General features: G+C 43.5%; 1 long non-coding RNA gene and 1 gene segment (V, D, J or C); one reads left to right on the forward strand and one right to left on the reverse strand.

The window, feature by feature from the left end:
• The window catches only part of LOC147917461 (uncharacterized), an 82,600-nt gene extending 65,069 nt beyond the window's left edge, over positions 1 to 17,531 (forward strand). Inside the window, exons 8-10 of one of the 2 annotated variants that reach the window (XR_015549953.1) lie at positions 8,673 to 8,757; positions 11,716 to 12,655; positions 17,004 to 17,531. This is a non-coding gene — a long non-coding RNA (uncharacterized LOC147917461). The remainder of the gene's footprint in view (positions 1 to 8,672; positions 8,758 to 11,715; positions 12,656 to 17,003) is intronic. The other variant, XR_015549955.1, reaches the window with a different exon arrangement.
• The window catches only part of LOC101391383 (T-cell receptor alpha chain constant-like), a 440,175-nt gene that overhangs the window by 202,312 nt on the left and 213,197 nt on the right, over positions 1 to 24,666 (reverse strand).

Here is a 24,666-nt window from a genome sequence, read left to right on the forward strand (position 1 = left end):
ATTTGCAAGCCTTGCCTAAGACCTAATTTATATCAATACCTCAAGTAGCTTACAAGATTGGATTCTGAGGCTATGATATAAGAATATAGACTTTCTAGTGTTTTTCCTACTGTCCCAAAATATAACCAGATTATCCTGTCTGGTTACTTGGGAGCCAAGTCACTTTCTTGGAGAAACATTCTAAGGAGTTCCTTTAGAAAACCTAGGAAAGTATAAGACTAAAGACAAGCCACAGCCTGAAGCCCAGGCTGCTGACTTGAGCACTGACGGGAGAATGTTAATAGATAAGAAATATGAGGTCTTTGGCTCCTTTCCCAGAACTGCCGGGCTAAGACCTTGGCAGAGACTCAACAGGAAACTGAACTCCATTTGCATATCCTTTTATAAACGGGAGATTAAAAGCTTCACTCTTGAGTGATCACAATTTTTGAGAATCAGGATGAGGCCTTAAAGAGGAGGAGGAGTGTCCCAAGGGAGGTGAGTGGAGGCGAAGCAGGGTAGGTGTGAGGTTAGCAAAGACTTTCAATTCCCTTTGATTCATCATGAGTGTATTTCATTTAGTTCTGTTTTTGACTTTACCCTTATTGGGTCAAGCAAAAGAATCAGCTAGGCAGGAATGTGTGCTTCTCAATCTTGGGAATCTATCAGATTTGATTTCCTTTGTCCCACCGCTGCTTCCTTCTCTTTCCTGCTGGACAGAGACTGAAGGAATCTTAGAGATCATCTATTATAAACTCTATTGTACAGATGAGAATCTGAGGCTCAAAGAGGTCATCCCTCACAGGTTAGACTCCAGACTTTATAGGTTCCTTTTTAAGGATGGGAAAAGATCTCTCTATTCCTAAAAGTTTACATTAATTAAATGTATCCTAAGCCTAGGGAGGCCCCGCAGGAGAACATCCTCACAGCTGGATAAGGCTGAGTTTTCTGAAAATTGAGACTCTCTCCTTGTCCAGCTATTGTCTTAGACATTTGAACCAAGTCTATTGGAACAAGGTTTGGCATGAAAAATTTATTCTTCTTGTTACTTCTGGTAAAGCTGAGATTGAATTGGACCACCTTCATCTGGTAGAGACGAAGGGCAATGAAGATGCAGTATGTTACTGGGGACCTAGATCCTCACAATAACGGACTTGTCTTTATGCCTTTCACCATTATGTAGGGGAAGAATTTAGAGAGCTTGTGCAGGAAGCACATTCCTGATGAGTTATTTTTATGAAAACTATGTTGGCAGCACATTTGAATTTCTTGGTTTGGAAAAACGCTAGTGGTCATTGTCAATGTTCCTTCCTGTTCTAGATCCTTTATTCTTTTCTCTTCTGCATAAAAACTACTCTCCTTCAGACCATTAAGAGTTGAGGGGGATGGAGTATTAGCATCATTGAGCACCTGTGGTGTGCCAGTCACCCAGGTGTGTTAGGTGCATCCTAGCAATTATTTCATTTAATCCTTGTAAGAATTCTATGAAATAGGTATTGCTATTCCTATTTTATGAGGAAATAGAGGTTTAGAGAACTTAAGCAATCTTGTTCGAGGTCCAACATGAGTAAATGAGGGGTTGTAATTCTCACCCATTTTTGTCTGATTCCAGAGCCCATGCTCTTTTTACCATTAAAAGAACTCACGTATGAAAACATATATCCAGTTTATAGACCAAATTTTTAAACTTGTTCATTTTAAGATAAGTAAAAAGACCTTGCCAAAGTTAAGGACAATTTTCAGATTATTGTTTTTAAGTTCAACACGTATTAACATTTTTGTGAATGATTAAGCATATTTATTTTTGTATATCACTGTATCTATCTGCATTATATTGCCACCTACTCAAGAGAGGAAAATACATCTACTTAAATTGTGCCATGAAACTTTTTGTTAACACAATAAGGATGTTTTCATAGATTTGCAAATGTGGGAAGGATTATAAAAGGTAGTTACCTGGAACTCAGAGAAAACCCCATTCTCATCTTTCCTTCACTTCAGCACAATTACATGTTTTGCTCTTTCCGTCTCTTTCCTCCAATGTCCTAAAAGTCAAGAGCTAAGAAAAGTGACTGTGGTGGGTGGCCAGCCCCACCTGGGAGGCAAATATGAGTTAGACTTTCTGACCACCCATCATTGTTCAGAACAATCCCTCTGGACAACAGGACTTCTGGAAGAGTCACTCAGGACTGATTCCGTAGGGCCCCCATCACATCTCTCCTCACACTTCTGGATGAAGTAAGTTGAAAGGTGAAAATATTGGAAAAATTCAAAGGAGCAAAGAGAAGAAGTCATGTTTCACATGAGAATAAGAGAGTAATCCCAAGTATGATCAAGGTGGAGGTGTAGATCTGGGAAGGGGAGATCCAATTAGAGAAAGATCCCTGATTGTACATGCAGATTTGCCTTTTGTTCTGCTTACCAGGGAGATCTCCATCCCCCTCAGTTCCTCTATGGTTCACTTCAGTGAAAGCACAGTAATACTTGGCCGGGTCCTATGGTTTCAGTGTGTTGGTTAGTAAATATAACTGATTGTCGATGTTATTCCCAGTGACAACAATTTTTCCCTCCATGGAAGATGTGTAATGCTTAACATTGCTGAAGGAGTAATTTTAGAAATATATTTGTATGGTCTGTCTGGAGCTTGGTGGTACCTGTTCATCCAGCAGAGTCCAAAGTTAAACCCAGAGGTATTGCAGGTGATCATTAGGAGTCCCCAGCATTTCTCACAGTCCTCCCAAAAGCTGCCAGCTGATTCAGTGACTGGACCTCTAGAAAAAAGGAAGCACTGATAAGAATTGTAAGAGATAGGCATCATACTACCTCAAAAATGATGAACCCTACATTACCGTGGAGGAACAGCACAAGGACGGTCATCGTAGGCAGATAGCACATTCTGGAGACTGCGGGTGGAAGAGTGCCCACAGACATACCATGGGGCTTTCAGTCTTCTTGGATGCAAAATGTAAGGGTAGGATCATGGGGATGCAATAGGAAATAGTTCTGCCCTCCTTGTATAGCTTCCTTTTACAGAATAGAGCCTACTGCAGTTAAAAAGGACTCTGGGAAGGTATTGCATCCACTCTTTCGCCCACAGACATGATTTAAAAACTAGCTTGTAACAAGCTCCAGAAAAAGGAGACTCTTGAGTTGTGTGGCGCAGTACCTTTGGAGGTAGGCTGCCTGGGCTTATGTCCAGGCCCAGCAACTCACTAGCAGTATACCTGGGGAAATGCCCTAACCTCTCCTTACTTCGGTGTTTTCATCTGTAAAATAAGGATAATAATAGCAATGGGTTATTGTGAGGATTAAACAAGTTAAAACATAAACTACTTGGAACAGCAGCTTTCATACAGAAAAGTACCCCATGACTTAGGCCATCAATTATTATTACTATTAGCACTTTACAGTCGTTGATGATTTTCGTTTCAAGGAGATTTTCACTTTTAACTTCTTTTTGCTGTAATTTCAGAATGTTTTCTCTTTTTCTCAGCTCATAGGAAATGAGGACGACTGATCATAGAGTCAGAGAGGGTGAGAACTGGAAGGGACCTCATGTTGTATCAGTCCCAGCTTCCTCACCTTATAAATGAGTCTGGGGAGATGAAGTGATGGGCTCAAGTTCTCACAGAGCAGAACTAGGTTTTGAACATAGGTTCCAGGCTAGTTGGTTTCTTTTCCACTGTATAATAATTCTTCATATGCCACATTCAACACTGTCTAATTTCTCCAAGACTTACTCAGGGTGACTCAGGAATGCACCAGGATTGTGACTCTGGGGGAGGAGCTGACATTATATATTATATATAGTATTCTATGTTGAATATAATAACACTGTTATTCTTATAATCTTATAGCACCTCATTGGCTTTCTTTTTCTTAATAGCTATGTCATATTGTTGAATTGCACTTATTTTGAAAAAGAAAGGAGGGGAGATTTTTGTCTCTGACTAGAAGTCAGGCTCTGGCCATTAATCCATCCATTCCTCAGCAGAGAAGATCAGGAGCACTGCCACGGGGACAAAGGGCAGGGAGTGAGGAGCAGGGTCCCTAATGAGTGGTGTTTATTTAGGTTGAGATGAAAGACAGGGAGACCAACCTTTCTTCTTTCACAGCAACGTGTACTGAACACCTGCTATGCACTCAGCATGGTGCTAGGCACCCAGAGGAATGTAAAATGACCCAGGTCAAGGCTGTAGATTTCAAGGATTTTCTTTAGAAAGAAGTATAAAGTGAAGACTGAACTGTAGTCAAGCCCTCTGGAGTTCCTTGAGGGCTCTGTGCTCTCACAACACCGACGAGACTGCTTACTCTTTAAACCGCAAAGGCACTATAAGGGGCTCAGCTTGGCCGGGAGGAGAAAGAATTTCCAGCTGACTGGAGGGGAGACTAGCACAGCAGGGATGTGGACTGGAAGTACATGGCTAATAGGGTGCTTCCCTGTGGCAACCGGGTGTCAGGGTGTGATGGAAGGAGTTCTTGACTAGGATTTGGGAGACCTGCGCTCTTTTGGCTTTGCCACTAGCTGGTTGTGTGACAGGAAAGTCACTTAATTTCTCCATTCCTCAGTTTCTACATCTTCATTTGAAGAGGTTGAACCAGGAGGTGATTAAAGTTTCTCCCTGTTCTAACACTTTATGTATGTGTGTGTGTGTGGTGGCGGGGGGAGGTTGTTGTAGGGCTGTACGGGTGGGGAGGATATCCTTCCTATGGAAAATATAATGATGGTTTGAATGCTGAGAAATGGATGAGCTGCAAACTCAGAGATTGTTAAATTGATTCTTACTAAGGAGAAGGGTTATTGCTACCGTGCTACCTCTCTGATTTGAATTTACAGTGCCTGTTATACTGGCCCCTTTGTGGTTTTTTGTGTCTTTATTTATAAACTTGGTGCATGAAACCATTTTTCACCTCTTTAGACGATTGTGGCAGTTAGTCCTCTATGGATCACTTATGACTACAACATGTGCTATGCAAACACAGTGGAGGTCTATATGTACGAGGAGGTCTGTGACAAGACAGAGCTTCTGACAACACACACTCAGGCTGTGTCCCCTTGGTATTGTCCCTGTGGATGCTGCCTTTCCTTCTCACTGCCTCTGAGTAATGTTGCTCACTTCTGTCAGGTGGCAAATGAAGATGGAAACTGCCTCTGGACCTACTTGGGCAGACCCAGATGTCCTGGAGAGTGAATCCCCAAAGCTCTAGTAGGAATTATAAAGACACTTCGGCTTTCTCCAGTTACTCCAAATTCCTCAGGTTTATCTGTGGCTGGCTTCCCGGAGACAAGAAAAAACCAAGAACCTCACTGAAGTGAACACATGTTTTATTTCAGCTTTCCAGTCTATTGGAACAGTCTTGGGGAGGCACATCCATTTGCAAGTATGGATGAGGCTGCAGATTCTCTCCTGGGGCTGCTGGAGTAGAGTTATCTTGAGGACCTATGAGACAAATGCCTCATTCTGTATACTCTCCTTTATGGTTGGGAAGAAACATTCGTCACTCCGTAGAATGTGGTCAGGTAATAAGGCAGAGAAGGCAAAGGGCTTCATGTTACATGCTCCATATTCCATTAGTCAATAATCCAATTCTGCCACTTCTCTTTTCATGTTCTAAGTTTTGACCTTTTCAGGACTACTTCCTTCCCACTTTGTGCTAATTAATGGAATTCTAACACTGGTCTTGAAAAATGAAAAGTCTGAACCATTGGTGAAAGAGCTCTCAGCAAGATAAGAAGGGACAACTTTGGCTATTCTCCCAAACTACAGAAAAGCTGGTACTATTTTGTATCATAAAGCTGAACATGAGAATGTTATTTCTAACAGAAAAGTCCAGCAAACACTCAGACTCCAAATACTACTCTCCCTGCCCACCCCCAGGCCTTCGCTGACATGTGACCTCCCTGTGGCCTTTCTTGACCACCTGATTTAAAATAGTTATCTTCCCCAGTCCCCTGATAACATACCCCATATCTCTCCCTGCGAGTCTTCTCCATGGCAATTATCGCCATCTAACATACATTTTACTTATTTTTTTTTGTACTTATTTTCACTAAAATAAACTCATGAGTTTCTGAATACTGTATTCCCAGTGTGTCTAGAAAAATACCTGGCACACAGTAGGTACTTAAATTGTTGTTGAATGATTAAATGAATGTTTATATGTTATATTATATTCTATGAAAGCAATTTTAATCTCCAAAAGTCTATACTTTGTATTGGTTTTCTTTCTTAATAATTCGTTACCCTGGTAATATATTTATACTGACATTTCTTTTTCTGAAAGTTATAAATATTCATGAGGTTTTGTCTTTAGGCTAGAAAAGGATAATTTAAACTTACTTCCCTATTCTCCCACGTGTATGCAAGTAAATAGAAAACTTATGGCTATTAGATTTCTTATTTAAACACAGATTTTGAGAACCTGCCTTATTTGAATTAATACAAGCAGCTACATTTTGGCTTGGTTTCCCTTGTCCTGTCCCCAGGTCTCTTTCCTATTGAGTATGGTGTGCTGAGTGGCACGCTGCTCCACAAGCTGACTGCTGCCTTGGGAGCCCTTGAGCATCCAGGATGCGCCTTCAGAGAATTCCTCCAGTATTTGATATGTGCTACTGTACGCTGTCACCATTCATAATGTGTTTGTGAATGAGTGAATTGTTAAAAAAACAAGACCCCAAGGGATTCTGCATTCTTGAAGAATACCAAAATCTCTGGTGGTGGTGGCTGTGGTGGTGATGGTAGGGTGAGGGGGTGTTAGGAATTGCTCTTTTGTGTAGGAAAATGTATCACTGTGGCTTTTGGTTACAAATTTGCACTCCCCAGCAGGTTTGTTTGGAGAGAAAGTTTGCAAAATTCCTTTGTGAAATAAAGTAGAAGTGCTCAGCTTTTTCACTGACAGTCCAAGACTCAGGGTCCGGGGCCTTGGGATGAAAAGGAGAGACAAGATGGCAAAAGGAGGAAGCCTGTCATCCTCCCTATTTTACCCCTGCCATGGGGGGATGTCCAAGGAATGTAGGAGCATTGATGTCTGCTCTGCAAGAGTAAGTTCTTTGGTGTTCTAGAGTACTCTATCAGCAACCCTCCAGAGAGGGTTACAGTCCCTAGCATTTTGTTAGAGGATAGACGAGGCTTGGAGAAAGCATCTCAGAGGGCAAAGTCAGCCCCAGTCTTGTGCACCATTACATCCCTAGCATCCAGCACAGTGCAGGGTACGTGGTCTTCACTCTTTAAATATTTCATTCACTCGTTCCTTCCGTGCCCATTTTGTGTCAGACTTATTCTAAATACTGGAGTGAAGGCAATGAACGAAACAGACAAAATCCCTGCCATCATGGAGCTTGTATGCCAGCACTGAGCTAGATGACAAATAAATAAGCAAGTAGAATATACAGCATGTCAAATGGTGATAGATGCTACGGAGAAAAATTAAGCAGAGAGAAGAGATAGTATTTGCTTGAGGAGTGAATGAAATACTCTGATAAAAAGTATTAGAAGGGCCGTCTGGGTGGTGTAGTGGTTGGGTTTGTGCACTCCGCTTTGGTGGCCTGGGGTTCATAGGTTCAGATCCCTGGCACAGACCTGCATACTGCTTGTCAAGCCATGCTGTGGCAGGTGTCCCACATATGAAGTGGAGGAAAATGGGCATGGATGTTAGCATGGATTAGCCCAGGGCCAATCTTCCTGAGCAAAAGGTGGAAGATTGGCAACAGATGTTAGCTCAGGGTTACTCTTCCTCACCAAGACAAACAAAAAAAAATGTTAGAGATGTATAATCGTATCATTTTAATTAATATTTGGGGGCAATATGTTGAATTGAAGAGTGGGAAAGAAACCTCGATTCTAAACTTTCTGTACCTTGTCAGTGTCGAAAATTTATTAGCCAGCACTGCCTGTCTCAGACCTTGCAGTGGGCTAAGACCTTACCTAAAGTGGAGAAAGTTTGGTTTGGACTTAGTTCTCTTCTTTGCATGGTGGCTCCTGTGCCTTAATTCACCGCGGTGCTTTCTGGTGTCAGTTTGCTCATTTTGAATGCAGAGAACTGTGGATGACTGATCTAGAGCCCTTTTGCTGCCTAGGTATAAGTGGTAAGTCAGTGAAAATGGAAGAGACAAACTTCGACACGTTGCTTCACAGTACAGATTTATACAGATGGTAACGTTAGCAACTCTATGGATCTGCTAGAGACCCGTGGAATTTCTCCAGCTCCCATCACACTAGCCCTAGACCCCTGTAGCTGCCATTCCAGGCATGCTCCCGAGAAGGAAAGGAGAAGGCAGTGAATGCATAGCACCCCAGAGACTCTAAGGGAGTCCAACAAGGTATTAACATCGACAAGCTTCAGAAGGGAGGAATATGTGGGTCCATTTCCCATGCTGTGGCCTGGGAGAAAAGCTGCGGTCCTCGGGGCAGTGTTCAGAGGTGTGAGTGGCAGAGGGCTGAGTAGCAGCTGTCTTCTTTCAGCCGGGGTAGTGAAGCATCTTGGGAGAACAACCTGGAAGCTGAAATTGCAACTGACGTTTTAAATCAAGTGGGAAGTGGGATAAATTAGATGCCCCTACCCTCACCTCCTCTTCTGTGGACTGGCCAAGGAGTCAAATGCAACCTCTGCATCACCCAGATGACTGGACTTCACACATCTGTTCCCAGCTGTTCTTTAATTCAGATATTAATATAGGTGATGTCTTTCTTTAGTATATCCCACAGCCCCTAGCCCCAGTGCCAAGACCATCAACCTTTGACTCAGACCCAGATCCTGGCTCTGCTTCTACGACCTTAGGTAAGCTACCCAGTCTCGCTGCGGCTCAGTAACCCCATCTGTAAACCAGAACTGATCATAATGACCTCACGGGGTTGTCATAAGGATTAACTGAATCCCCACCTGCAAAGTGGCTGCCTCTTGTTGGCACTCAGTAATTTGGTTCACTTTCTCCTCAATTATTCCACTTTATAGTTCACTTTTTCTTATGATAAATAACATTTGTTGAATAGCTACTATGTGTAATGTAATGTACTTACTTTCTATCATTAGCTTTTTACAACAACACTGTGAAGTTGGAAGTCTTGTTTACCCCATTTCAAAGATGAAGAGATACAGATGATTTTAGAAGTTGGTGTGAAGCTTATGTCAGGATCTCAAAATTTCAGAGTTAGGAAACATTTGAGAAGTCATCTGGGACCACTGCTGCATTGTCTCAGCTTCTTGACAGATGGTCATGGAGCATCAGTTTGAACTGGCCTGGTGGCAAGGGCACAGCCCCTGTTGTTCCTTATTCCTGACACATCTGGAGACAGCCTCCTCTATGGTCCTCCCTCCCCCACCCCAATCACACACTGTGTCCTCTAGCACAGACTACTGAGTCTGAAAACTGTTGCTCTCCTTTACTAGCTGTGGTATCTTGGGTAAGTGTTTTAGCTTTTCTGTGCCTTAGTGTTCTCATTTATAAAATGGGGATAACAATAGAAAATGTATCATAGGGTTGTTGAGAGGATTAAATGATGTAATACAGGTAAAGTGCTCAGAATAGTGCCTGGCATATAGTAAGCACCCAACAGATGTTAGTCATTATACAGCTAACATACAATTTTATGGATTTGTCCGGATATTTTTCCTCCTCTTTCTCCTCAAAGATGTTCTTCCCAGTCTCTTTCAGAAGGAACCATTGAGTATCTTCCTAGGAATCCATATTGCAGGCTTTATAAAACCATCATTCCAAAACTTTGAAAACAACTGCATAACTAGCTTCCAGATGTCATTCTTTTTCCAAAGTCATGATTTCAAACTGGGAGAAGAATTGTACCCTTTTAGTCTTGGAGATGCATTCCACCTTCCTGCCTATCATTCATTCAAAAAAGAATAACTGGATATGAGTAGCAGGCAGTGGGCTTGATGAGTTTTGAGAGGGCCCGTGTGGTAACTTGGATACATCCCAGAATGGTTGGGTCCAAACTCCTTTCTCAGGATGTGGGGCTCAGGGTGCCCGATCTGGATGGGGATCTGGGAACCTGATTTTATCCAAGGGCAGAGTCAATATCCAGAGCCTTGCAGACAGTTCAGCCAAAGAAGCAATCCAACAGAGTGAGGCAGAGAGGTAGAAGCCAGGTACAGGCCTATGTTGAACTCAGGACACTAGGACAGAGTGAGTGGGTTTGGGATGGAGAGTAGAAAATAGAGATTCCCTGAAGAGTCAGAATGTAGTTGTTCGGGGAGATAAATAATGAGAGTTCATGGGGAGTCATGGATAAAATGCACAGAACAGTTATACAATACAACTATATATATTATATATATATTATGTGTATATAGATTTGCATATATGGTTATCTATATAGTTTTATATCTATCTATCTATCTATCTATCTATCTATCTATCTATCTATCTATCTATCCTCTATCATCTATCTATCTATCTATCTATCTATCTATCTATCTATCTATCTATCTATCTATCATCTATCTATCATCTTCATCATCAGCATCATCTCTCTCTCTCTATATATATATATATATAGAGAGAGATAGATATGTGAAAGGTCAGGTGGAATCATGAGAGATTGGAGGATTGGGAAGACCCTTGGTAGAACAGTGAAGTGTCCTGACTGGAACTGACTGTGTGTGTCTGGCAACACTTGCCGGCCTCTTTGTACTTCTATGGAGGGTAGGATCTTTGATTAGAAGGGTTAGTTAGAGAAGTTTTCCCTAGATATTGCCTGAAGTAGTCCAATGAAGCTTTAAAAATTTTTATTATTTGGGCCGGCCCGGTGGCTTAGCGGTTAAGTGCGTGCGCTCCACTGCTGGCAGCCCGGGTTCGGATCCCGGGTGCGCACTGAGGCACCACTTCCCCGGCCATGCTGAGGCCGCATCCCACGTACAGCAACTAGAAGGATATGCAGCTATGACATACAACTATCTACTGGGGCTTTGGGTGCAAAAAATAAAAATAAATTTAAAAAATATTTTTAAAACTTTATCAAGGTATATGTGGTATGCAATAAACTACACATATTTACAGTGTATAATCTGACGAATTTTGATATACCTATACATCCATGAAACCATCACCATAATCAAGTTACTGAACATACCCATCACCACCCAAAGTTCCAGTATTTAATATGGTGTTTAATAAGGTGAATGGTAGATTTTCTAGATGAGGCCAGAAGGAAGGCCACAGGTTCAGCCTCAGAATAGACTGTCAATCACCTAAGTCTGGAAAAGTACATTGTTCAAGATAAAAGTGGAGTTTAAATTGAGCTGTCCAAAGAAGGATAAGGCAATGCCAGTGGAAGAAATTTTTCGATGTTTTGTTTCTAGCACATATGGAAGAAGAAGTAAAGAGACAGAGATGGAGTGGAGAGCAAGAGACCATACGCCATCAGTAATCATCCAAACAACACAGAACACTAGAGATTGAGTATTGCCCTCCATGTTGGGCAAGATGACAGACAGTGCATGCTATTGATGCTGAGGGAAGGGAGGAGTCTCTCCACCTTCCCACCCTTGTCCCCCAGAACAGCTATATTCCTGGTGTATATGGTTGAGCAGAAACTGGACGTCACCCAAAATTACTTTGGAAATTGCCCTTAATCTATGTCATACCCTAAGCACTTTGAGTGTGTGGTCGAATCTTTTATGAAGCTCCAAGAAAACTGCTAATAGTGTACAGTAAATGCTACAATTCCTGATTTTGGCTCTGTCTTTCTTCTCTCCTGCCCCACACTGGGCCACACCCCACAGGAATTTGCCTATCTGTGTACCATGGCAGCACATGGGCAGAAGAGTGACCGAGCCTGAAGGAATGGCAAGAATGTCAGCCTTCTCTGGCCCCGTTTCTTAAACTATTTATTCAAGAGAAAGTCATGATTTTGTTGGAACTGCTGTTCTACATATAGCTTCATGTTTTTTGAGCTGCTCAGAAGTGGACCTGCTGCAGGGTGGTAGTCGATGGCACAGTAGTAAGATCCTTCATCTCTCTCTGATGTCTTAAGGATCTTAAGTAGAACCTGGTTGTTTGAAACATCAGTTTCACCTTGGAACCTGTTTTAGAAACCAGGGCCACGCAAGTTCACTTCTCGGTATATGAAAGTCATCATGTTACCCTGGGTCTTCCTGTACCAGTTGACGTGGTAGTTAGCGACTATTTTTCCCTCCATGGAGCACCCGAGGGTGGCAGACCTCCCCACAGACACAGTCACTACTTGGTCTTGAGGCACCAACACAACAGCTGACATGACACCTGAGAGAAAAAACACGAGAAGGGCTCAGTGAGGACTGGGGATGAGATCACTGAGGGAGGGGCACTGTTCATGAGTTCCAGGCCCTGACAGCCTTGATATCTTGTTGTTGCTGAGTCTCGCTTGGTTGAAGATCCAGAATCTGCCTTACCTGCCCAGAAGAGAGTGAAATGGATGAGGGAGGAGATCCTCTACATGGATCCACTCAGGGACAGCTCTGCCTCCCAACTTGCCTTCTGCCTGGTCCCTCCTCTGAATCAACAACTTCTCTGTGATGCACTGTGCCTGAGGAAACCAGCCCTTGTTGGCAGCTGTTTTGTTCTCCAAGAGGGGTTTTGCCAATCACAGGAGGATCATGGAGCCTGATGACTGTTAATGGGATTGAAAATGCCACCTTTAAGATTGATGATGTGGTCCGGATGAGTAAGATCAATGGAAAGCAGGTGAAGGCATCTTATTTGATTGATAATAATGTTTCAGCTTCCTCCCCTAGAAGTTAAGTTTGATATTGTTGCTCCATTTCATGTTAGATGTTCACGTTGTATGCTCTGTGGTGATGTTAACAGTTAATACCAAGAAGAATTACTGATATTTACAGCTGTAATCAAAGGAACCATCAAACAAGGAGATCAATAGTATGTGTACAAAGACTACAGGTGTTGTAATGATTGTTGTGTTTACTGCAAACTCCCTCCAGGCAAAGTTGGATAAGGGTGATTCACCCAAGTGTAAAAGAGCAATCCAATGAAGTATTGTCTCCAAATTTGAGCTGGAGTTTCTTGATCTTTATTGAGCTCATCTGTCTTCTTTTCTGAAGGGTTCTTAGGTCACCTACGTTGAATTACACAAAACAAAATGTTATAAAAACTTAGAAACCGTCGCTACATCCCAGAAGCCTAAATTTATATGTACTTCAAAAGAGAAGCATCTTTGAATTCTTGGGACCTACACTTTTGAATTTCAAGACTGATAATCTATGAAATTTTAAAATCCAATGGGTAAATTAATAATAGGAACTGGAGGGTGCAGCAGAAGCTGGAAAGAGGGTCACTTGATATGCAAAGACGCAGGAGCAAAGGTGACATCCACTATCTGAGAATGGATGCAGGACTTAAATTCTCATGCTAGTGGAGGACTCACCTAAGCTCTCTTGTTTTCCCGAGTGTGACTGTGTTACCACATCAGGTCCCTTTTTGCCTGCCGCCCAGAGAGCCAAACACAGATGACGAGATTGCAGCAGACAGAGTTTATTTATCACAAGGCAGCCAAGTGAGGAAATGGGAGAATGAATCTCAAATCCACTTCCCTGAAAATAGGGACTCAAGGATATTTATGGGGTAGGGGGCAAGGTGGTCTGAAATGATTGGAGGTGAGGAGAGATGAGGTAATTGATGATCTACGCAAGTGTAGTCAGGCTTCATGCCTCTTTGAAGGACATGTGTTCACAGAATGGTGGTGTTAGCATGCCCTGAGGGTGGAGTTTTAACCTCTTGACATCAAAAGGTCGCTTATTGGACATATCTCTGTGTGGGCCCAGTTGATGGGTTGGTGGTCTCAACTGGTCTGAAGTGGACAAGGGGTTCCAGTTCCTGAAAAAAATAGCTCAAACACCCATTACCATGGTGACCCACACTCCAGGAAGATGTTATCTATAGGAACCTAGTGGGAGTCAGATAGCATATTGCTTAAACAGCAGGGTTAACAATAGGTAAGTTTATCATGCAAATTTAAGGCCTCCCCTTCCATTCTGATAAGTTTCTAGATAAGGCCAGCCCCCCCTACTTCCTGGTACAGGGAAGAAGATACCTTTACAAATGGAGATTTCCTTTACAAATGTAAATATCTCTTACAAAGGGGAAACAGAACTAGGAATGGGCTTAGCAAGGACTCTCCCAGATACCCTATGGTGATGGCCTGTTCTTGGGGGAGACCTCCCATCCCAAATCCTTTGGTCAGTTAGTGGGGGTGGGGGTCAAAGTGTCTTTGAGGCAGAGATGTAATTTGAGGTGGCCAATTCCAATTCTCCATAGTTACTAGCTGCTTAATCATCAATGGCTAACTGTTTGCCACTTTCAACTGGGACAAGACTGCCAGAGGAAATTCAGATAGAAGCAAGTTCCAGTTTGCTTGACCTCATGGTAATTGCTTTCCCTACACTCGTGTCTTCTCTTCATGTCAACTGCCCATCTCACCACTGTTTCTAGAGGACCATTAGCAAGTGTCCAAGGTGGTAACATTCTTTGAAATTGTGAATTGCACTATCAGTACCTATCTGTAGGACACAACGGTGCCTAATCTCCATAGTTCTTTGAAAGTTGCGAGGGCAACTTCTACGGACTTACACACTTGGTCTTTTTATATCAAGTTGACTAGCTCTTGGCACATCCTATAAATCTAATCATTTTTACTATGCACCAGACCCTGAGAATTCACTGATGAATGACAGATGTGGTCTTTTCTGTCTTCTCTAGCATGAGAGTCAGTTATCACTTAATGATTTGCATAATGAATCCTCCACTGCGGCTGTGATAAGTACTCTGCAGAAGCAGAAGGATTATGAGCACATGTTAGAGAGGCCAGGATCTGATCAGGAGGTCAGGGAAGGCTTCCCTGAAGAAGTGACTTTGCAGTTGAGATTCAAAAGCAGAAGTTTTGCAGGTGTGCTAGATAGCGTATATTTGTCCCTCCAGATCCACTCTACTTCCTCCTCTAGGAGGCTGACCTTCATGGACAGCATTCACCTGGTTCCCTTGCTCTTTGGCATCTCATTTAGTTTGGCCAACGGGAGACACCTTCAAGAGATGGGAGAAAAGGAGGACAGTGAGGTAGGGTGTTAGCACCCAGATTCCTTCCTGCCAGGATGTGGATTGGCAGTGGCTGCTTTCCTCCGCTGGAAACTACTGCTCCTCTCCTACAGCTTGCATATTCCAGTAAAGGCTCCTGCATGCCACGCTTCAGGCCTAGGGTGGTAGTGACTTCTCTGTTGCCAGACCCAGGATGTTTCCCCATCCTTTTTTAGTTTTCCATATCTGAGCTGTATTAGTTTCCTATGGCTGCCTTACAAAGTACCACAAAGTGGGTGGCTTAAAACAGCAGAAATTTATTGTCTTACAGTTCTGGAGGCTTGAAGTCTCCAGAGATCAAGGCGTCAGCTTCAAGTGCCATGCTCCCTCTGAAACCTGTAGGGGATTCCTTCCTTGCTTCTTCCTAGCTTCTGGTGGTTTGTTGGCCATCTTTGGTGTTCTTTGGTTTGGCTTGCAGCTGCATCACTTCAATCACTGCCTTCATTGTCACATGGTATTCTTGTGTCTCTGTCTTCACATGGCTGTCTTCTTACGAAGACATCAGTCATATTGGATTAGTGGCCCACTCTACTCCAGTATGACCTCATTTAACTCATTACATCAATTGCAATGATCCTATGTCCAAATAAGTTCAGTGTATGAGATACTGGGGGGTTAGGACTTCAACAGATCTTTTTTTGAGGGACACAGTTCAATCCATGACACCTGCTCACCCCTTTGTAAATGTCCCTTTCATTAGATTCTCTCTAATTCTTCCTTTGAAAATACCCTCTCTCTCCTGCTGTGACTTTGCCTGATACACCAGGTGTAGGGGGCATGTGCAGGGAAAGAGCATTCTGTGTAAGAACTGAGGACACTAAAAAAAAGCCCTGAGGCAGGAGGCAGTGCTGTAGGCTTAAAGCCACATTTATATCAAAAGAACAGTTAGCAGGGCTCGAGTAGGCCTGTCTTCCTAGATAATTACTGTTGAACTATCTCGAGTCATTCAGGAAGCCGTTCCCAAAAAATCCCAAGAATGTGCTTATATTTATGACAGTGATTTATATCTGCTGCAGGTTAGAGGTAATTTTAAGAGTTTATGGCCAATGGGCAAAAACAACCTTCCTCTAGGCCTGACGAGAGGAGGGTCAGTACGAAAAATAAACCAAAGCCAGAGGTAGAAGATGGTGGGCGGAGGGCACAGGTGAGGATTTGGTGGAAGCTTGGGGCAGAGTGTGGCTAGGACACGTGCTATATCCAGTCAGGGAGAGTCAGAACCACCTGCAGACAGCTTGGCCTGGGCCTGTGCAGGAGCAAGATGGAACTTGAACACAAAAACAGCCTATCTCAGGGTCCCCATGTAGAAGGCAGAAAAGCGTGCCAGGCCCTTGCCCTTGGACTCTGCCTTTCTCAGGCTCTGTGCAGGCTGTGTTCCTTGTGCTCAGTCTTTCTTTCTGGGTCAAGGCCAGCAATTAGGCCACAATGTCCCAGGCCCTGGGGGATATCTCTCCCTCCCCATGACTTCTAGGGAGTACTAATATTTCTTTACAGTCTGTGAGGAATAAATGAAATTATACTTGCAAACACTGGGCTCATTACTTGACTGTCAGTTTCTTCCTTCCTTGATGTTATTACATAAAAATAAGGATACCTGAGACTTGGACGGTTAGTAGGAGAGGCAAGAGCAGTTTAGGGGGTTTTATCTGTCCTTCTCTATTATCTCCTTCAGCCTTCCATTCTTTGACATCTTTCCCAGTCTTATGTACTATGAAAATACAGCCTCAAAGCAAGTTCCTAAGGCATCTTCCAACCAGATTGCCATCTCTCAGCCCTTCATTTGTAGAAATTCTGAGGTTGCCTTTGTATATAGTGCTTCACGTGGTAAGTGCTGCCTCACACATCTTATTTGGTCTGTCTTTATCGTCTGTGTAATCCCCCAAAAGCACCTGTTGAACCCATACTTGTCCTCAAAAATGCTGACTGAAGTGTAATCATTTCTTCTGTCTAGGATGTCTGACTTGAAAGTGAATTGTTGTCTACAGCACACAAGAAGAGCAAAGGAAGAGCAACGAGGAGCTCATTCCCAAGATCGTGGTCACAGGAGGTGTCACTGACTAACTGCCCAGAGTAACTCAAAGGAGGTTTTGGAAGCACTTAATGGTTTCTTCAGTTACGTTAAGAGATGCAATTACCAACCGCCCTGAACTGGTCCAAACCCCGCCACAAGAGTGATGCCTGGGCAGACGGGCAGAGAAGTGTCCAAGACTTACCTTTGCTGCATTTTAATATTAAGATCTCTGCCCCAGGAGAAGCTCAAGACTTATTAGCATAACATAAGATGTATGCAAAAGCATGTTTTCAAACTGCACCTGTGCAAGCTTATGCCCACCTCTACATGTAATGATGAAACTTCCCTTTTGAGTATCCATTCCTCATCTAAAATAAAAGGCACCTGTTTTCCCTTCCTCTGGAGCCATGGCTTTGGAAGCAATTCTCCATGGTCTTTTTATTTGCTGCAAATAAATTTTACTTTGTGTGACAACTATTGCTGGTGAAGGCTCTGATTTCAACTCATTAAGAAGCAAACCTACCTTGGTTCAGTAACAGAGGGACCCCAGGTCTTTGGGTTGTGGCTCTAAAGATAGGCTATATCATTACAGGAACTTCTGCTCCCTTCAGCCTTACCAGATGGAAGAGGGTTAAGAAAGGCACTGCTGACCCTAATACCAAATGGCCATGAGCGCTTCCTGCTTTTCTGTTAATGTAAGGTGGCTAGAGACAGCTATAAGGCTGAGGTAGCCAATATTTCATTTTTAAGCCCAGGGTGCTGATTGGGGGTCCCAGGAAAATCAACCAACAGGTTACACAGTGGTGGAGGAAGACCTATTTATTGGTTTTATTGAGAACAGAAGGAAGAATGAAAGATTTGAGTGTGGTAGGGACCTTAGCAAGCCTTTGAATCCCTGTTTCAGCCTTCACTTCTCCATAACCTCAAGCAGAGAGCCACTTTTCCTGTTCTTCAAGTGGGTTCCTTGAAGTCATACTCATTTCTCTGCATTTGCACAAACTGTTGAGAGCAGGTGGTTGAGTAACCCTACCTCTGCCCAGACAAGCCTCAGACAGAATACTATCTATAAGACTGGGCTGGATGGGGTCCTGGAATTTGAGGGTCCTCTTTTTTCACTCCCTGCTCTAGTTCTCAAGAGGCAGCTGTGCTGTAGTGGAGGAACAACTGGATTTAGGCTTGGAAGATCTGGGTTTGCATCTGATACCACCACATACTTGCAAGTTACTTAACTTCTCCAGATATCTCAGTTTTTTGGACAATAAAATGAGGATGATACTGCCTCATGTGGTCATGAAACAGTGGCCTGGGTACACCTTGTGACTGATCTTCAGTTAGACCTCCACTGGGGTCAGCTGACCAGTGTGGAAGGTGGAAGGGACAGGCTTTGGTTTGTGACCTGCCTGGAGGCAGATGAGTGACACCATGGTAGGAGACCACAGTGATAAGTCCCTTCCTCTCTCACTATGGTTTCAAGAGTCTCCAGGGAGAACTAGCCTCTACGGATAAAGCTGCTAAGGAGACCAGGGCCGTAGAAGTCTCCTTGTTGGTATATAAAGTTCAGGCAACGATCTTGGTTCCTCTTATGCCACTATCTAGTACAATTACTCATTTCCACCCCCTGTGGTTTGGCACTGCAAAATTTCGCTTCTTCTAAAAGGAACAAACATCTCTTATTGCTCTAACAAGGCATATAGCTTGATTCCTGAAAATCAAGATAAAAGAAATCAAGGTAAAATCAAGGTAAAAAGAAGATAGAGAAATTCAGGAGCCATATCTGAGTATCAAGGGACTGAGGTTCCAGTGTGGGATTACAGAGCTATCTTCCATTTCAGTCTTCCCACTAACTATCCAGGAGTAAATTCATCAGGGGAGTCATTTACTCATTCACCCAATTATTGGGCAAACATAATTGGGTGGGCTGGGATCTGTGGGGGTGACAATGTTTCAGGCTCTCAGGGGCTCACCTGGCCCAGGAAGTTGCAAGACCTGTGGTTCTAAGGCTCCAAGACCGCTCTTAACTGTGCAGCTGGGCAGCAGGAGGAGGAAAGGGCAGATTCACTGTGTGGCTTCCCCTGAGGACTGAAGGGATCTGCTTCTGGGACCGTCTCTTGGCCCTTTCTTACTCATCTCAGCCCTCAGCATCACCGTGTGCTCTTGAGCTTGTCTGTGGACAATGAGGAAGTGAGCCTGAATCGGTAGATGGTCTGTCCTGAGATAACAGCCTCATCAGTTGTACAGCCTGGGGACTTTTTCTTTCCACTGCAAATGGCAGCATCTCCCTCCCAGACTGAGGCCAAGATTTTGGCAAGGGAGCTGTTGATATTGAGCTTCAGACAAATTTTAATGCTTCTTTCTTCCCTATTTGTGGATGTTCCTTTTATTTTTTGTTGAAATATGTTTATTTTGGATCTTTTATTTATATATCAAAGGAGCTGCTTCCTAGGAAGGGAGATAGACTTTGCCAAAATGCAAATCTGCCATAGGAAGGGCTATAGCGCTCTTCCAGAGCCCATGACTGTTGCACAGAATTTAACAGAAAATATTATTGCATTGGATTTAATTTTTAGTAGCAGTTAAGTGCCTGCTATCGTACTCTGCCTATATCAAGTGCCCCGTAAATGTTGATGCTGGACTAAAGAAAACACAACAAAAAATAAGCATAATGGGAAGATGGAGTAAGTGGAGCAAGCAATGAAAATTAAATGGGAAAAAGCAAAGTTAAAGCATGAAAAAGGGTTTAATGGAGTATTATAGAATTATCTACTGAAAGGACAAAGTAGAACAAACTAAAAATAAAAAGGCAAATATAACAGTTTAAATAAGAGGAACGTGGAGGGAGAGAAAAGCTGGAGAGGTAATTAGGACCATTACCTCCACGTAGTGGTTCTCAATCTTGGCTGCACATCAGGATCGCCTGGGGAGTTTTAAAAAATACTGAATCTGGGGTGCTACCCCCAGAGAGTCTGATTTAATTAGTCTGGGTGAGGTCTGGGCATCAGGATTTTAAAATCTCCCTAGGTAATTCCGATGTGCAGCCAGGGTTGAAAACTACCGTGTTAAGAGAATCATTTAGTCAAACAAGGAATAAACCTTGTAGTTCAGTAAAGGCTTATTAGAGTGTTATCCTCAGGGGACAAGCAAAGCCTGTGGCCAGGTGTCATCTATGACCAAGAGGGTCTGCTGGTCTTCTGCTCCTTGTCCTTTCTCCAGGACCAGCGTGGACCCTCAATTGCTCTCCTCCCTGGTGATTGTTCACCACTGGCCTTTTATGAATCAGAGGGCATGAGGGCCTGCTTTAGGTCAGCACCTGCCATCTCCCTGTTCCCCTGAGCTTCTACAGCAATGCTGGGCAGTTAGTGGGTGCTTAGTAAATATTTGCTAGGCGCTGTGGTCCTTCACCTTCTGAGTCATTCTGTGCTGATTGAAATGGACTGAGTCTGTGGTTCTTGGTTCCTCCTCTTAATCCTGCTCTGACTTTCAAGGTCCAAATTCTGTCCTTTCCAACTTCCTTCTGAGAGCTAGACATCAGCCAGGTGAGCCCACTAGCTGTGATTCCTTACATTGGACAACACATCACTGTGTGTGTGTGAGATGGAACGCAGCCTGTAGCACCCATGAAGTAATTGATTCTTGCTGTATTTCAACTTTGTATTCTCTTTTTCTTCCCTCTCTTCCTTCCTTGTTTTTGTCCTGTAATTCCCAGGCTCACAGCAGACAACAATCATCCAAGGAGACCTGCCATTAAGAGTGAAAATGTGTCCAGTGCCCTGAAGTGACCACATGTTTTTGGAGGGAGTGAATTACCTTCTGCTCTCCTGGAATTGCTGATTTCACAGTGAAGATTTGCTGCCACAGAGAGAGCTGTGGGTAGAATGTGAGGTCACTGGTGTCTCTGGAAATCTTCTTTGATTTCTCCTGCTTGCTAGAAGAACCAAGGGGGCCTGGTGGTCCTCAGGTAGAACATGGAGAGGCCAGAATAGAGGTTTTCACACTGATAAGAGACTAATCTTATGTCTTTGTTCGTAGAAGTCCATTTATAAAAAAGCAAAAACAAAACAACGGTAATTTTGTACTTCCTTTCACCAATATCTCAACAGAGAGGAAAAAGCTAGAAAAACCTGGATTGGGAACAGTGGGTTATTAGTGTAAAAGGACCTGAATAGAAGCCTCTGCCCCTTTGTAGTATTTCTCTCCACATAGGAAAAAGCATGCCCTATTTTCTTCCTCTAAAATGGAGAAAATATTTTGCTCAAGGTTCTTGGTTGGGAGTGGGGCTGGGGACAGGTCAAGGATAGGGAGAAGATAAATGTTTTATTTTTGTCCTTTGGTTATGGGAGCTTATGAAAAAGTAGATTGTAGATACTTTGGTGCCTACAGGGAGCTCAAATTCTGTAGCTCTGGAACTAGACAGCTGTGGAATTAAGATCTTATCATATAGATCTTGTATCCTCCAACCTGCCAGTGGTCCCCCAGGGCAGAGGAGGGTGATGTAACCGGGCTCTCCCAGAACCCTAGGGAAACTCCTTGCCTCATGTCCCACAGGAAGCAAATAAGCCCCTTTATCCTTCAGTCAGAGGGAGAGGAGAGAGCTGTAGGAGGCCTCCCTGGGAGTGAGACCCTCCCACTCTACCTCAAGTGGGAGACAGTGAGATGACTCTATCCTCTGGGTTGGGTCTATGCTGCCAGAGGAGGGGAAATGCCAAGATTTGGCATGGAGAGGCCTCACTCTCCATCTTGGGGAGACGGGAGAGTGGTGTGGTGAGCCCAGCTGCCAGAAAGTCTTGCCCTCCAGGCCAGCGGCTCCCAAAGCCACTGATAAAAATTTGCATCATCCATGATTTTTCTGGTTGGCCTTCCAGCCCAGACACAGTTCAATATGTACCTCCTAGTTCTTGGGCTCTGAGATAACACGCGTACTACTTTTGCTTAGTTTTGTCACAGGTTGGGAGGAAAAAAAGAATGAGGCTGAAAGAATGCCAAAACATGGGGTCAGCTCTAAAGATACAGAGCTAATTGAGGAAACAACGGAAGAGAAACATGGACCCACTCTAGGCAGCTGTGTAGATTAAAAAAAGTGGCCATGAGGTAGCTTTGGGGGCTAGAAAAAGAGATTTCCTAAACCACTGAAGTGGGAAAGTTATATTTAGGCAGATGTTGGTCCCACAGCAGCTTGGGTCACCATAACCCAGTGCCCTCGTCATGTACCAGGAGCCTCACCCACTCTGCTTCTGCTGCTGCCCCACTGCCACACCCTGGGCATCTCTGATGTTCTGGTAGGTTATACGGGGTTTGTGGTGAGTCTTTGGTGAAATGTGGGCGTGGGTATAGGGGCAAGGACTGGGGTAAATACAATATTATCTGTCATATTCACCATGGTCAGAGATGTCATAGCTAAGAGTGGTTGTTTTATGATCATCATGGTACTGCTGTGTTGCAGCCTAGTTTAGAATGCAGGTGCTGTTGTATACATCTTGGATATGACAAGTTCAAGGGCTGTTAACACTGAACTGTGTAATGAACACTTAGTATGAGTGAATGAGAAGATTATTAAATAAAAATATAAGCTATCCAGCTGGCAGGGCTTTAATTGCCAAGTAGTCTGAGAGTTTGCACATGTGCATGGCTGAGTAGTGACTGTGAACTTGGGGAGTTACCAAAGGAGGGCAAAGGAGATACTACATACAGCAAGACTTCCATGTGTGATGAACAACTTCAGCATCTATCAGAAGTAACATTGGGAGTGAAATCACAGTACATTACAAAACAGACGGTATCAATCTAAACCAACGCCAGTGTCCAGGCCGTGGTGAGAAATCAGGGATGTGGGATTACAATGATGTATAGGGAATGGCACATGCCAAGAAGATGGACTAGGAGAGCACAGGGAAAGAGGATTTTTGCAAGACTCAGCTGACAGTTCTCTCTCTCTGTCAGAATACCTTATTTTTAAAAGTGCCAGCTCATGTCCCAGATTGGTGGCCCAGAGGCTGAGCCAGGGGTCACGGCTGCAGAGTGCTAGGAGGAGAACCGTTGCTCCGGTTCACAATCTGCTGTGTTTGTGTTGACTCACAAGGTGGTTGGGGACTCAGCTGGACAGCATACCAAATGCCCGGCATAATTCCTAAAGCCACTGTTGGCCCAGAGGGCTCCTGTTAATAAATATCATAGCACAAACTCTATGTTTATCCAGGGAAGTGTGATTGAGAAGGGACACTGGCAGAAAAAAAAAGATATAGTTTAAAATACTACAGCAGTTGAAAAATGTTTATTTTTGTGGAGGAGACGTAATCTAGACCATTTTCTTCTTGTTTTGATAGATTAGGCCCTAAGCTTCAAGCATGTGGAGGCCAAGGACAAACTTTTTTTAGGGCAACCGAGATGAGAAAAATCAGTCTCTCTGTACACACGTGAAGGAGCTGTGCCACGAGGACCGTGTCCACGTTGTAATCAAGGCCTCCCTATATGGTCATTGGGGACCCCAACTCGCTTAGGCAGATCATCAAATACAAAAAGGCTCATAGCTTTTCTCTAGACAATACTTAGGTTTCGTACATCAGTTCTCTTTTCTTTTAAATGTGTGTGAAACCTAGGTAATTTTGACTGGTGGAAGAGGCCTTGGGAGAGATTTGGAAAAGGACAGGATCAAAAGGCAGATGAAGGACCAGAGCTGCAGTTGCCACTGGCTATCATTAGAGCTGCTGGTGAGACGTCTTTCTGCAATCCGGGGAGTCTTCCTCTTTTCTTCTCCTCTTTGGCACTGAATCTAAATCAAGGAGTCAGCATTATGCGGTTGAATTGCTGCTTTGGTTGGGTGGGAGAGTTTTAAGCAAGTCCTTGCTGTTTTCTTTCAACTTTTCATTTTAAAGTAGAGAACAGATCCAAGTGGGAACTATTGTGAAGAGTAAGTCATCCATGGCTGTTAACATCCCAGAATCGCCAGATGGGCTGCGGGAATGTAGGCTGTTTATAAAACCTTTGCGGCGGCTTCCAGGACCACAAGGAAAGATATTGGCTTGATTTAGCATTTTTAAATTTAAGTATTCACCTCATGTCAATGTGTGTAGCTGTGTTCTCTCATTGGAGGTTGTTCATTTGGAAATACAAAACGATGAGGCGTTATTTCTTTATATAAACTATTCCCTTTCATTACATCTGTGTCTCAGTGATCCCTAAAGCAGAAATTCAGTTCAAACATTAAATTCAATAATCATATATGAAACACTTACTATGCAATGTGCTGTGGAAACTGAAGAGGAAACAGACCACGGATCCCTGTCCTCAAGGGGTTTACAAATTAGGAGGGGCATGAAGGAAAATTCCAAACAATCACAGAAAAAGAGAGAACACATGAAATGACTCAAGAGAGGTAAGTGCTAAGATGGTTCAATGGGGGGAGATTCTATCCTCAGAGAGTTTTCATCGGAGAGAGAAATTAGGGCAGCATGAGCACGTGAGGAATTTAACACCACGAGCAGGAATGGGATCACCTAGGATGAGAAACAGAAGGGAAGAGGGACACAGGCAAGGGTCCTGGATGCTCTATATTTAGAACACAGATAGAGGAGGAAGATCCGGCAAAGGAGACTGAGAAGGAGAGGCCAAG

Source organism: Ceratotherium simum, chromosome 3 (genome assembly GCF_057802395.1).
Source record: "Ceratotherium simum simum isolate JZ-2026a chromosome 3, ASM5780239v1, whole genome shotgun sequence".
NCBI classification, from domain to species: Eukaryota; Metazoa; Chordata; class Mammalia; order Perissodactyla; family Rhinocerotidae; genus Ceratotherium; species Ceratotherium simum.